Here is a 15,222-nt window from a genome sequence, read left to right on the forward strand (position 1 = left end):
GAAGAAAACGCCGGTTTAGTTAGTTTTACGTTCTTAGTCCTCCACGTTAATGAGTAGGCAATGGACGGAGGTGGACAAAGTTTTATGTTTTAAGCAAGAACATTACTGCCAACACACGCTGGTTGAGGCTGGACGTAAAATAAAACACGAGTTTCGGCAACTTGAAAGATTGATTGAAAGGGATGAGGAAATGCTGTCAGAAGAATTGTTTTCTTTCGACAAACCTTCAAATTATCTTTTCTTTCCTTCAACATCAGCATTTGTCTATAAGGTCTTCTAATGAATAGGAGAATCAATGGTAGTCTCTCCCTCTTTCTTGAAAATTGATGAAAATGAAATATAATGTTTCTAGTTAGGTTAACAACGTTGTGGAGTAAGACTAGACCTTCAATGATTTAGTACACTTTCATTTTAACATCGATGGACAATAAGTTCATCCGTTAATGAAAATATGTATCACAGTGATTACGAAGCCTCATTTTTATTTTGTATCGTTTCACCTCCAAAACAAGTAAGTAAATGTTTTAATATGAATCTAAGACTGCGTTGAGGAAATCCACACATCATGGAATCCGATTATTTAAGCCCACAGTATTGATTGAGTCTAGACAGCCTTTCTTCTCATCAAGTTGATGATATTTTCTTTGGTAGAATTGAAATCAAAATAGTCCACACTGTGTTTGTTAGTACATTAATAGGTTCCAAAACGGGTCATGGACCATGAGTATCGTCTGTGTTGATGTCTTCAGGATTTAGATGACACAGATCATCTTTAGCACAAGCCACTAAATTCCAGGAGGCTGTGAAGGAGCTGTAGATCAGAAGGTAATGAAGTTCCCAATTATTCATCCTGTTTCTGATAGGTAATGATTTCACACATAATATTTTATTGAAGAAAATATGTCAAATAGAAAGATGAATAGAGTGTCTCCTTATTCTGTTACAAGAGAGCTTCGATGCGTTTAGTGTCCATGGAAGTCAATATAGGTAGGGAATGATCACTCAGATCTTTATACTACTCCATTCAAGACCTTCTCTTTTGGGACGAATATCCATCCTTCAAGATATTCTTCCAACGTTTCTTGTCAACTCGTCAACGAGCATTTGTCTTGTTTTACTTGACAGGATAATCGATTGACAACCATAGCAACTTTTTTTGGTCAGGAGTGTGGCTCCTTCGGAAAACTGGCGAGCAGAATAAGACTTTGTCATATTTGTTCTGGTAGTCGGGGTCTATTTGAGAGGGAAAATACCACCATAGAGCCTGGCTTTTCATGTTACTTTTGTATTTGTTACCATCACATGTCAAATAGAACGCAATGCACATTTGATAAGGGAAAGGTTATTTTGTTCATATGACCAACACGTCCACCAAACATGCAAACACGCACTATCATACAAGCAAAGGAACATATTATAGACACCCTAATATACCCTTACATATAAACACACATTTTATAAGGGAAATGGCTTATTTTTCGGTGAAAGACAAACACACACACACACACACACACACACACACACACACAAAGTAGATAGCTGTGTATTGTTCGCTCAGTGTGTTGGTTAGTATATGAATAGCTGGGTGCTGGTCATTCAAAATCGCGTGTTGGATAGTAAATCAAGTTTTAAAATCACATTTCCCCATTTATCCTGAGTATCATTTTTCTATTTCAAAAATTCCTTTTGTTTCCATAGTATAATTTTTGTATATATAGCAAATAACTTTAAACATTACATTTGCCCTTGTTCACAGAAAGCCATCCTAAGTTATTGTTGTTGTGACCCTAATAATTTGCAGTTTTGATACGCACACATACACCTACATACATACATAGTCGCCTCATTGCTCCGTGACACTAATATAAGCCCTTTCACAATTCTTTCATTTTCTAGCACTTATTTTGCTGTATTTCTTAATATTGTCTTATTCTTTCTTTCCTTGATAAAAAAAAATTATATCAATATTGTATTGATTTTGACCTTATTCGAAATAAAGATTCTTGTATTTAATTTAACCACCAACGTGATATCTATCCCGGTGTTCTGATATATGTTTATATTAGTATGAAACGGAAAGGAACAAACAGACCATCCATAAAAGAACGGGGGGGGGGGAGAGAGAGAGTGGCATATATTTGAGAAATCTCAAACAAAACTTTAAATTTTTTAAATAAATATTCATAATATAATAATTTTAAAAATCACATTTTAAAATTCACTAGACTACCCAACATTGTTATATATTGCCAACTCGTGTAATAAATAAAAGTAGTTGCATAAGTAATGGCACAATCCATAGAGCTTTAACGCCAAGAGAGATAAATCTTTTGGTGCGTTTAAAGAATAAATTATTTTTTACGAGTTTCTTCCCATGGTGATTATATTAATCTCTCTCTCTCTCTCTCTCTCTCTCTCTCTCACACACACACACACACAGAATTACAAATATACAAAAACAACATAAAGTGCTAAAAGTGGATTCTACAAGAGACTGATAAATAATACATAGATCAATTTGTTTATACAAACGAATAAATAACATCATTGTACGGTTTAGAGAATTTGTCATTTGTACCAATAGAAATAAATAATATATATATATATATATATATATATATATATATATATATATATATATATATATATATATATATATAATAGTTTACCTCACACTGAAAAAGGCAGATTAGGCAACTGAAAAATATTATATTTTTAAATATTGGACTGACATTTAGTATATTTCTAGCGACAGACGTTCAGGTGCTATGCTGGCTTTTTTTTTTTTCTTATTAAAGAAGACCATTTTGTCCCTAAATGATCTTTATTTGAGTGGTGAATAATTTGTATCACTGAGAGTCCACACTAATCCACGACGATTGCTTACTAATAGGTTGAGTAGGTGATCAGTACTACGATGCCCTCAGGGTGAATCCGTACAATCACAAGACTATGTAAATGTTTGTCTTTTGGCAACACATTAACATACGGTAGCTACATTATTTATCATTGCTTGAAACAGATTTACCTGTTCATAAACTTTTAATCTGTAAAGCTAAATCTTACTTAATATCTCGAAGTCTGTATTAGTAGCGAGATTGTTCAAATTGGTATTTTCCCCTTTCCCTTTATATATTAGTGTAATCAAACATTTTTAACGGAATCAGGCATTTCTCCTGATAAAAATGTAGCATTTGTAGACAGGGCCGTAGAGAGCGATCACGATGTTGTTCGGCCCTGGTCCCGTTATTGCCCTCTCCCCCTCTTGTCGGCCCCGGTTGTAGAATATTTCTAGAATCAATGTTAGCTTCAGGGTTAGGCTTATTATATAACTCTGTTGTTAATGCTTCTGACATTGGTGATTTACCTTTGCTGAGTTTTCATTACCCATCTAATTCCCGAATTGGATATGAAGTTTTCACAGTTTTGTTCCAGACATCTGTCTGTGTGTGTGTGTGTGTGTGTGTGTGTGTGAGAGAGAGAGAGAGAGAGAGAGAGATATTGATTGATTTGGATTTTTAGAAATGCTTTATCAATGTTTCAGTCATATCACTACGATGTCTGCAGTCTATAGTGATGTCTAGCACTGGTGCATCATGCCGTAGATATCTAACATCATCTCCCACCCAGTCACATTATTCTGACACCAGTCTGACCAGTTCTAATACTAATCTTTTAATGTTGAGCGCATAGCGAGGCAGCTGCTAATACCATTTTAATGTCTTTGGTATAATTAGGCCATGGTTCGAACCAGCATCCCAGGCGGATGCTCGAACCACTAGGCCACCAGAGCGGTCTTCAGACATCTATAATCTGTAAGACATCTGCTCTGTTTTGTTGTATATGTTCACTTGTATATGGATTTTCACATTTAAATAGTGCTTGCATTATTTCATTTGTTATCTTCTGATATTTTCATTTATATTGTCCAACTGTCCAATCTTTCCTTCCTTTAGTGTTCTCCAGTTTATAAATCTTGCTAGCCTTCTTGTAGATATCCCTATATAGTCCTGTTTTAATTGTAACAACCATCTGACTTGCGTCGCTGTAATTCGTCGTATTTATTTTGATTTATTTTATAATCCTTAATAATTGTATTATATATATATATATATATATATATATATATATATATATATATATATATATATATATATATATATATATATATATATCTGTTTCTATATTCCTACTCCGCATCTTTTTATGCGCACAAGATCGTCTTGTAGTTTCTGTTATTTTTGTTTGTTTCAATACGTCCTTGTCTTTGATAATATTAACGTTTTCATTGTCGTAAAAATCAACAAATATCTGTTTAATTTCTGTCTAATATGGTTTATCTTCTAATACTGAATTGTTAAACTTTCAAATCCACTTGCGGCATTGACTTTTTGCAGCTACTGAGAACGTAAATTCGACGGGGTAATGGCTAGATGTCTGCTTTGCATTATTCTACATTATACTGGCATTCTTTAGTAACATAAACTGTATGAATCCTACTCTCTCTCTCTCTCTCTTAATAGTTATATGACTAATCTCCCCTATCTGACTTAATTTGCATGTATGCGTCAATTAGGTCATCATCAATTATGAAAGCCTGAATATATTTAACTGTTCTTCTGTCTGCTTCAGTAAACTCTATGCTTCTATTTCATTTTTGATGCAACTGAAATTTCCCTCCTCTCTTCTCCATTTCATATTGCATCATATAATTTTTTTTTATAAATTCGATTTTACCCATCTTCATCCGTGTTCGAATATATAAAATTATAAGGTGCTATTTATTTATCTTAAGTTGAACCAACATTCCATTCGAAAGTATCTTCTGTTATTGCATGCTGATATTTAAGTTGAATTAACTTTTTACGTGAACTATTGCTGCTCCCGAACGTTCCCCATCCTTGTTTCATTTACGAATTCAATATAGTTCAATTGTTGTTCAATATAAAATTGTAAACTTCACTGAAAGCTGTTTTTTTCTATGAAAATTACATTATACTTGTTATAATTATGTTTTATCCTTAAAATTTATTTTTATCCCATTAACATTTATTAAAATTATGTTGTTCTTATCCCTTGAATAAATGTTTACTGAATTTTTCTGACTGAAATCAATTTTACATTTATAATACTACGTTGTACAATTATATTTATGTTAGATTTTTGTGATTCTTTCTCTTGCATCATATTTATTTTTCATCAGAAATTGGGTTAAACCCTTATTCTTATTTTGATTTTGATCCCAAGTTTCACCTGTTACAGGTGCAGAAGTAGGTCATCTTTAGAGAGTTATCATTCTTTTTTTGGTTCTCATGTTTTGTTCAGAGTTTGCTTTAGTTCTTCATGTGTCTCTACCACCTTTAAAGCTCGATCTTTTTCTTTAGTTTGCTTTGTATTTATCCCGTAGACTTCTTTCTCGTTTTCTGAGGGCACTGGTATGCTTTCTTTGTTTTTTTCCACGTCTTGTCCCCAGCTCCTGTGACGCTTTTTCCCCCAGATGAAACTGAATTATTTCCCTTGAATATACAGTGGATACGTAATTACAATAGTACAAAAGAAATATAGCACACGCTACTTCAGTACAGTGAACTAATAGCCAATAACAGACGCACCGTGTTGCCTTGTTCGATCAGCAATCACAATTATTTATCCAATATAATTCTAAATAAAAGACAATAATTTCCTGAAAGCCCTCCTCAGACTGAAAAATAATGCACTATTCCGTAAACAAATGCCAGTTCTCCATGAAACAAACATCAATAAAATCTACAAATGAAAATAAGTTTTTAAAATGTCAGAGCTATAGTTTGCTATGAGAACAGTTACTGACGATGGTTCAGTTAACACCAGTTCGATGGAAATTAATGAATTCAATTTTCGGTGGATTAATTGTACGAAAATTTAGAAGTGATAGATGAACGAATTGTTATCAATCAACAGAAAAAATGCAGTGATACAACGAGCATCAATGATAATTAATCACTGTGTATCTATCTTAAGAGACAGACACAGATAAAAACGTTAAATGTGACCTTTAATTTTTAGATTACAAGAAATGAATAAGAGAACTGGATGTTTCTGAGATGGATGAAATCAAATATCTATGTGAGGGCTTATGGTGAAATCGTATATCAGTTAGAGAGTTTTGAGGGCTTGTCGTGAAATCGTATATCTATCAGAGAGTTTTGAGAGCTTATGGTGAAATCGTATATCTATTTGAGAGTTTTGAGAGCTTATGATGAAATCGTATATCTATTAGAGTTTTGAGAGCTTATGGTGAAATCGTATATCTATTAGACAGTTTTGAGAGCTTATGGTGAAATCGTATATCAATTAGAGAGTTTTGAGAGCTTATGGTGAAATCATCTACCTATTAGAAGGTTTTGAGGGCTTATGGTGAAATCGTGTACCTATTAGAGAGTTTTGAGGGCTTATGGTGAAATCGTGTACCTATTAGAGAGTTCTGAAGGCTTATGGTGAAAATGTATTCAATAATATTGAAAAATGACGACAAATTATAAATATTAAAGGAATAAAGAAATATGTATACTTTAAAATGTGCAAATAACTTTTTTATTCGATCACGAGACAATTACCAGAATTAACTCAGATCATACAATAATCTGATTATGAAATTGCACAGTAGCATTACCGGTAGCTATGACGACATGCGCTTTTAGTTTGTTTGCGTAAATTCATTACCTTTCAGCATGCCGAAAGCAATGTTTACCTACATTTTAATTGCTATATACTGATAAGAAAATCCAAGTGCATGCAATTTCGCCTTTCAGTTCCTCTTGAATTACATGGTTTTACTTGAACACTGGTTCCAAATCATTTTGTTGTTGTTCTAGTTGTAAAACACTATGAAAACAGTGTATACTTTCTGCAAAATCTTTAATTAAAAAGTTGTCGACAATGGACCATAATCATTTTGCAGAATGTCCACCATTAAAAGCTAGTTTGCTTACGTTAGTTGCTTTCCATAATATACTGTATTATCAATGCTGTCACACTGATCGATATATTAAACAGTAACTCTTACCACTTATCTATCGACACAGTCACATTTTATCCTTGACTAACCACTCTTGAGTTGTAAGTTGTGGTTGACAGAAAATATGGACAAACGCTAGCACTGTAGTCCAGAACGTGTCTGAATTATCTGTATTGGATATTTAGTACAAACACATTTGTTCATCAATTAAGAAACTCCACAATTTACTGATTTCTACGCTTCTTTCAGATTCAAGTACAATGACTAAAACAACTGATTTAAGTTGACCATGCAAAATGTTTACTTGTACATCAAACGCTAAATAAATATACATGTGTGCATCGACATTTTCTTTTATGTTCATTTGCAGGTGGTGTATGGTTGTACATTAGACACCTTATGTCCATTAGTACGAGATATGTTATTATTTATACTTCTCAGATCAAATCAAACACGATGGTTCAAAACATCTGAGCACTTTCGTGTCTAATTTATGCATTTATATTTTTCATTAACGAAATGCTATGTCTTCGGCAAACTGTTGCATCGGTCTGAAATTCTGGGAATACGTCATGTTTGTCAGACCTTTTGTAGTTATAATTTATGACAAACTTGTTTCCATAACCTTCTCCCCTCTTTTTAAACTATATCAAAACACATTTTAACTCATTCTAGGTAAATCGTGTGTAAGGGTTGTTAAATTTATATAAGCTACTGTGCCTATAATTATCTCCTTAATGATTAGTCATAACAGAAAGCAATTCAGTTTATGTTATGGTTATTAGGTAATCATATCGTACCGGATGCAAGTATTAGCATTTCGAAGTCCTGATTACCACCTTCTAGTATTTCAAAGAACTTCGCACGTTTTGTTAAATGTGATGAGTCTTGCAAGCGGATTATGATAACGTCCACAGTGATGTGGTGTATCTAAAAAGTCTAATGGAATTCTAAATTTGTTCCTTGCATCATAAACTGTCGAACTTCGATAGCAGTTTTAGTTCTTTATCTGCCCCAGGTCGCAGCTTTCTCAATTTATAGTTCACAATGCCTTGAAAAACCATACATTGTCAAAACCTTATGAAGTGATCGCAAAATTTTATCAAGTAGATATCGTAGTTATTCACCTTAACTAGGTACAGTCTATATGTTCACATATTCTTTGTTGAAAATATAGCTTATTATAGACTGGACGGTGTTGCTCTTTTTGTTTATGTGCACTGATACCCCGTCTCCCTGGGACCTCAAAACAGTTTTGTGTCTCTACTTCCTCTCCCGAGCACTGTCTAGAATTAAAGCAGATACGAGTTTGGTTATTGTAGTCTGCGTACATGTTAATACATATTGGTAAACGCTGAAACCTTAATCACTCCGTAGTCACACAAGTCGGAGAAAACATACTAAGAAACATTTACAAATGGTTTTTAGCACACTGAATGCGATTAATTTTTGTAGGTCTTGGATGCTGATGATATAAGAATTGGAATAAGTTTTCGTATCGTTTATTTAATAACATTTTTAAGGCACAGATTTTTACAGTATGTTATAAATGATTTCCAGGATGGAGTTTTCGTAAAGAATTTGTAAAACGGGCTCTACTAAATAAACTGTCAAACATTTTACTATGCTGTCCTTTCTTTAATTCAAACTGTCGACAACATTTATAGTTAAGCTTGCATTCAATCCCATAAGGCTAAATATCGCATTTAAAGACGGCAAAAAATTCGACTTGTGTAGGACATTCGTTGTCTAACAATCGAGTTTGACTTCGTTAAGTTGATTACGTGACAATCAAAATATTGAACTAAGACGTAATCTGCATGAAAGTGGGTGTTGCTGCGCACACATTAATTTATGTGATAATAAAAGACGATGTACTGCTGTCCCAATTGGAATGAAATAGTTTTAGTACGTACAAGTAATGTACTCTCTTTGAAGTAAAGCAGTTTTTTAAAATTCAGTTTTAGAGCAGTAGATAAAGCAAGTAATTCATTATTTATTGGCTCGTGGGGGTCATCTCAAGGTGTTATCAAGTAAAAGTTTACGTCAATTATCTCTTTCTCTCTCGTAAAAAAAAAGATGAGCCTACTATCTGTTTATGTATATGGCACATACTCATCTCAAGTTCACCCAAAGGGCAAGTTTAATTGTAATAAGTGAAGATGTAAATATAGGCGTTTTAGAATGAAGAAGACAGATATTTCATGGACACAGCTGGACAAAGTCAAACCAATAAAACTTAATGACATGATATTATACACGTATTTTTTTTAAAGAATTATGAAGGGGTAAACGAACATACTTTAAAAGAACCAAGGATGGTTAACAAGGCTCAGATTGAAATAATAGTAAAACAAAAATTAAAAAATCTGCAGGTTTAACTTGATTCGATGATTTCTTTTCTCCTAGTTAAATAAATTCAAGGATAACCTAATAAATGTTCAGGGAGAGGGGTCTGCAATATTGCAACCCCAAAAGTACAAATTCAAATGTCCAGCTTTCATTTAGCTTTTTAAACAATTTCTTATTTGTGGGAAAAGAACATACTATATCCAGTTATATTTGTTGAAGAGAATAAACTATCTCGAGGTAATATATAAATAATATTTCTGGTGTGAAAATGAATCCTAAAGACCCCCCATCCGCTAAAATTGGTTGGTTCCAGACAGTTTCTTGTTCTCCAAAAAAGTGCAAATGTAGAAAATGTACAAACTATTTAATTTCTAAATTGCCATAAGAATTTTAAAAATAGTAAAATAAGTTTCTACCTGGCTCGTGTCCAAGATGCATGGTTACAAGGAAGGTAAAGCTACATGACATTGAATAAAACATGTTATATTGAACATTTCTTGAAAGTTCGACAACAATAAATGAAGTGGTTTTGAAGGTGGGGAAATTATGCTTATCACCAGTCTGTCTTGGGAACCGAGATACATGTATGTTTGTGGATTTTTAAAAATATATTTTAACGTAGCATTAACAATTTTTCACTCATATCGCAAAGATGTCTGCAGTGTGGCAGTTTATAGTAATATCTAGCACTGGTGCATCATGTCGCAGACATGTAGCATGATGTCCCAAATAGTCACATTATCGTCACCAGGCCGCCTAGGGGGCCCCGAGTGGCCGAGTGGTCTAATGCGCTCACCGTTACGGATCACTGCCATCTCACCTCTGTCTGCGTGGGTTCGAGTCTCGGATTCGGCTTATGTGGTTATGTGAGAAAGCTTGCCAGTAGCTTCTTGTGGGTCGGTGGTTCTTTCCGGGTTCTTCCTCCACCATTAATACTGGCCGCCATGTATAGCCTATCTTGTGCTGAAAAGTGGCGTTAAACCCTACAACAACAACAACAACCAGGCCGCCTAGTCCTAACACTAACCTCTTAATACTGAGCGCATATCGAGGCAGCTATAAATATCATTTTCAGTATGACTCTGCAGGGGTTCAAACCCGCTACCACCCGCATCCGAGGTGACGCTCTAAACACTATACATATATTTGTTTGTTGATTATGGTATTAATATTGGTGTCATACTAAAATTAATGGAAAGCTGATTTTAAGAAAGGAATCCTCAGAAAAAGAAGCATGTCTTAATGTTATTCCCTTTCATGCTTTATTAACCTTATACTGCAATCGCTGCATGCATAGAACATCGATGGAAATTCCACGACAAAGGTGACCAAGTTACATACACTCAAAGCATCCACTATTTCATATTATTGTCACATGGGTTGACGGCAAAAGCATGTAGAGAAACCCTCTTAAAGTCTGCAGCACTAATCTTGAAAATGTCACCCAAACAATGAGATGTGACACAACCTCTTGGCTTTTAGTACCACACAGCACATTATACGCCCATCTCATGCCCTATTTTATGTTCACCATTTCCAGACTGGCTCCCATTCTTCCATACAATTAGTACCATGTGATCTATACCACTTTTTTGGTCTTTCTTAAATGATAAGGTATTCAACTGTTTGTCAAATAAGTTGCTCTGAACCCGTTTAAGATATTAGGAAACTGTATGTATGCTAATACGAGGAGCGTGTTATATACCATGTAAACTGTATGTTTGCTAATACGAGGAGTGTGTTGTATACCATGTAAACTATATGTATGCTAATACGAGGAGTGTGTTGTATACCATGTAAACTGTATGTTTGCTAATACGAGGAGTGTGTTGTATACCATGTAAACTGTATGTATGCTAATACGAGGAGTGTGTTGTATACCATGTAAACTGTATGTATGCTAATACGAGGAGTGTGTTGTATACCATGTAAACTGTATGTATGCTAATACGAGGAGTGTGTTGCATACCATGTAAACTGTATGTATGCTAATACGAGGAGTGTGTTGCATACCATGTAAACTGTATGTATGCTAATACGAGGAGTGTGTTGCATACCATGTAAACTGTATGTATGCTAATACAAGGAGTGTGTTGCATACCATGTAAACTGTATGTATGCTAATACAAGGAGTGTGTTGCATACCATGTAAACTGTATGTATGCTAATACAAGGAGTGTGTTGCATACCATGTAAACTGTATGCATGCTAATACAAGGAGTGTGTTGCATACCATGTAAACTGTATGCATGGAGTGTGTTGTATACCATGTAAACTGTATGTATGCTAATACAAGGAGTGTGTTGTATACCATGTAAACTGTATGCATGCTAATACAAGGAGTGTGTTGTATACCATGTTCTATCATTACTCAAGATCAAGCTAAGAAAACTTTATGGTGTCATGTTAAATAAAGATACGAGTATTGATGCATTTTTGCTTTAAAACCATCTTAAATTAGGCATATTATGTTAGCACATTGTCATTCCACCCTTAACATTTGCTTTACATGCGATTTTATTTCATTCTGCCCATGATTGTATCATATATAGATTATGTGTCACATAGCATATACAAGCGCTTTTCCATTAGGTTAAGTTCACAATAATTTAAGGGACATATTCAGATATATCAACTGTTGCCAAGAAGGGGGAGGGGTACAGTGAGTAAAGTATGTAAATTTGACCATGTTAGGTGGAATTTTTTCCACATTAGTTTATATCTATGCAATCACGCATATAAAGTTGATAAAATGTACCATTTATAGAGTAATTATGGTAAGCAATGAGATATTTCTTAGTTGTGTTTTGAAACAATATGTTTCAGATATTATCACTTAGGTCTCTACCACCATGCTTAATATTGATGATCTTTCATGACTCGTATCCTCTCTCTACACAGAAGCTGTCATCCAGGTTTCATCTATACTGATAAATATAGGTTTGATCATGAGCACTCAGAAATGTTAAATTATTGAATTTTTATTGTCATCATGTTTGCATAGGTTTACTATGGAAACTGAATTAGTAGTGTGAATCCTGTGACCATAACTTTGTCGTAAAGCTTACGAGTCACAAAACGTGGGTGGGTAAATTTCTACAGTATTGGATAATACTATTTGTAATGGCTTGAAAATGCAGCCATCACAATAAAGTAAATGGCAGATGACAGTTATCTTATGTTACATCTCTATGGCCATAATCTAAGTAACAGAAAGAAAGCAAAAGCAACAAGTTTTGTAAAACTTAACAAATAATTAAATTATCAAAGTTATAAATGAAAATGTGAGAGAAACTTAATGTATTATGAAGTAAATCCAAAATAATCCTGAAAAAGTTCTATTAAAGTCCAAAAGAATGAAAACTTCCGTATAAACTCCAGAACCAGAAATTACTGGTCCAGCAAGAATCGTGACGTCAAAAAACGGCATTGTCCAGAACTCATTTGAATAATAGTTCCAGAATAATATTATACTAAACAAGAGCACTTTCTATTTCCACTAAACAGTCCAAACAAATGTTTTTTCCTCTCACATAATAATTAAGTAAAATATAAAATATGTCTGCAGACTTGATTGTAAAACAGGAACACAAGCAATAAGAATGACTCAAAATCTTGACCAGTCATAATACTAAGTGGCAAGCTAAAAATGCGATTTTTACTCCCAAAACCCTTGACATGGTCGTGTTTTGAAAACACAATTTTCAACAATCTTCAAAAATAGAACTTCAAAGACCACTTCAGTATATGCATATTACATTTAACATGTATACATGGTAAACAGTCATGGTTGGAGCTAATGTAAAACTATCCTTTGGGCAGTTTAAATAGAGGCTAAGAGGTCAGGTATACACCACAATTTCATGTATCACTTAACTGACTGTCAACAGCTATTATGATGTGGTTGAATACTGCAGTGGGTGTGCCCGTTGTGCTAAACTGCATGTCCATTTCATATGGTGTGTGTAACTGGTCAACCGCCATGGTTGAAGCTGATGGAAAAATTATCATTCAGGAAGTTTAAACAGAGGTAATGAGGTCAGGTATAAACCACCATTAATTTTTTGTTCATTGCTTAACTGGCTGACAATAGTTGGTATGGTGTTTTTGAAGACTGCAGTGTGTGAGCCAATTTTGCTAAATTTGCATAGGTAATGATCACAAAGTGGAACAGCCCAATATCAATAGTTAAATCAAAGAGCTGCTAGATGCGTGTAGGAGAACAAAACTTATTATATATCATTGCCTTGAATGAAAATGTTTAAACGATCTTCATTAAAGATTATTGACAAGTTTGTGAACAGTGAAAACACTTCTCTGAAATCAGATTTTACTCCATATACAAAATGGAAAGCACGATTATTTCAGCTGTCGGAACAATGTTCAAGTGTGATCCATTTTTTATGGGGATTTTGGAAGCAAAGCAAGCAGAGCCCAGCAAAGTTAAATGTCAAAATTCTTGGATGATGGACTTTTACTTTGTGAAACAAACCACTAACAAAAGGGGGGGGGGGGTATTTAATTCTTTGCACATAGGCAAACAACATATCCACATACATGTACTTCATTCCTGTGTACCATGTGTGTTGAAACAAGAGCACCACCTGACATATTCAACATGCTGAATTGAACATTCTGATTAGTTCTCTTTATCATTATTTGTTAACTTGTTAAAATACTATAACTGACCTATGAGTTTCATGATGATTTTAGCCATGAATTAGATTGATTGAAAGACTAATAAACACATGCTCATGTTTGCACAGTTGATTTGTGATGATAAAGCGGAAGCACCCATACTGGACAGAGGTGTTTATTACTGTTGTATTACCTGTAAAGACCCCCCCCCATTAAGAAACATATTATGTTCCCTCCCCCAAAGAAATAAATGGTCAGTCCCAAATGTGATGTATATTCATTTATTTGATAGAGACAAGTATATCCATGAACACACAGCATGATATGCAGTTTTGATTAGGACAAGTATATCTCATGAACACACAGCATGATATACAGTTTTGATAAAAACAAGTATATTTCATGAACACACATCATAATATACAATTTTGACAATACTAATGTTATGGTTGTTGTCCAGAATAACTCAGTTCTCCAGACCTGGATTCGCCCAGAGAATCCAGCAGAGAAGTTTGAAGACCAAGATCATCCAGTCTCTAGTGAGTGTAGTAATGAATAATAATGACACTTGCATTACCTTCAAACCCCTTACTGACCCCTAAATATTTGAAGTGTAGCAATTGTAACTTTGGGTGACAAATAATATTAAAACAGGAGACATTTTAGGCATATGGAACTTGTAGTCCGTGCTAGTGGAATTTGAGTTAGAGCTAATTTACAGCCCTGGGCTTAAGTATTTTTTTTTTTTGAACACTGAATTTTCCTTAAATGTTTGCAAGTTACAACTCCAAATAAATACAGCTATGTCCCTACCTTTTTCAAATGAGAAAGTGGCAGTAATTTTACACCATTGTCTTACATATATGTAAAACCAATTTTCATACATGTACTACTTAAAAAATTAATAGTTACAAACAGTTCACTAAATGTAACCTTCATATGTGACCTTTACCTTCAACAGACTCTCTAAACCTTCAAAAACACTTTTCAGTTCTGATTTATAACACATCATCCAGACAAGCAAAATTTTGGAAAATCACAAAATTACACAAATATCCATACACTATGATTCAGCATTTTCTTCAAGAAGCAAGTGGAGAGTGTTAATTGTACATTTTCATATGGATGTTTGCTTGTGTAAATATCAAATTAAGTTTAATCCACATTGAGATACAGGAATAAACAAACAAACAACAAGAATAAAGTAAATTACATGACACTGCGTATCATCACAC

This window comes from Sinohyriopsis cumingii, chromosome 15 (genome assembly GCF_028554795.1).
Source record: "Sinohyriopsis cumingii isolate HCF-2022 chromosome 15, ASM2855479v2, whole genome shotgun sequence".
Taxonomy (NCBI): Eukaryota; Metazoa; Mollusca; class Bivalvia; order Unionida; family Unionidae; genus Sinohyriopsis; species Sinohyriopsis cumingii.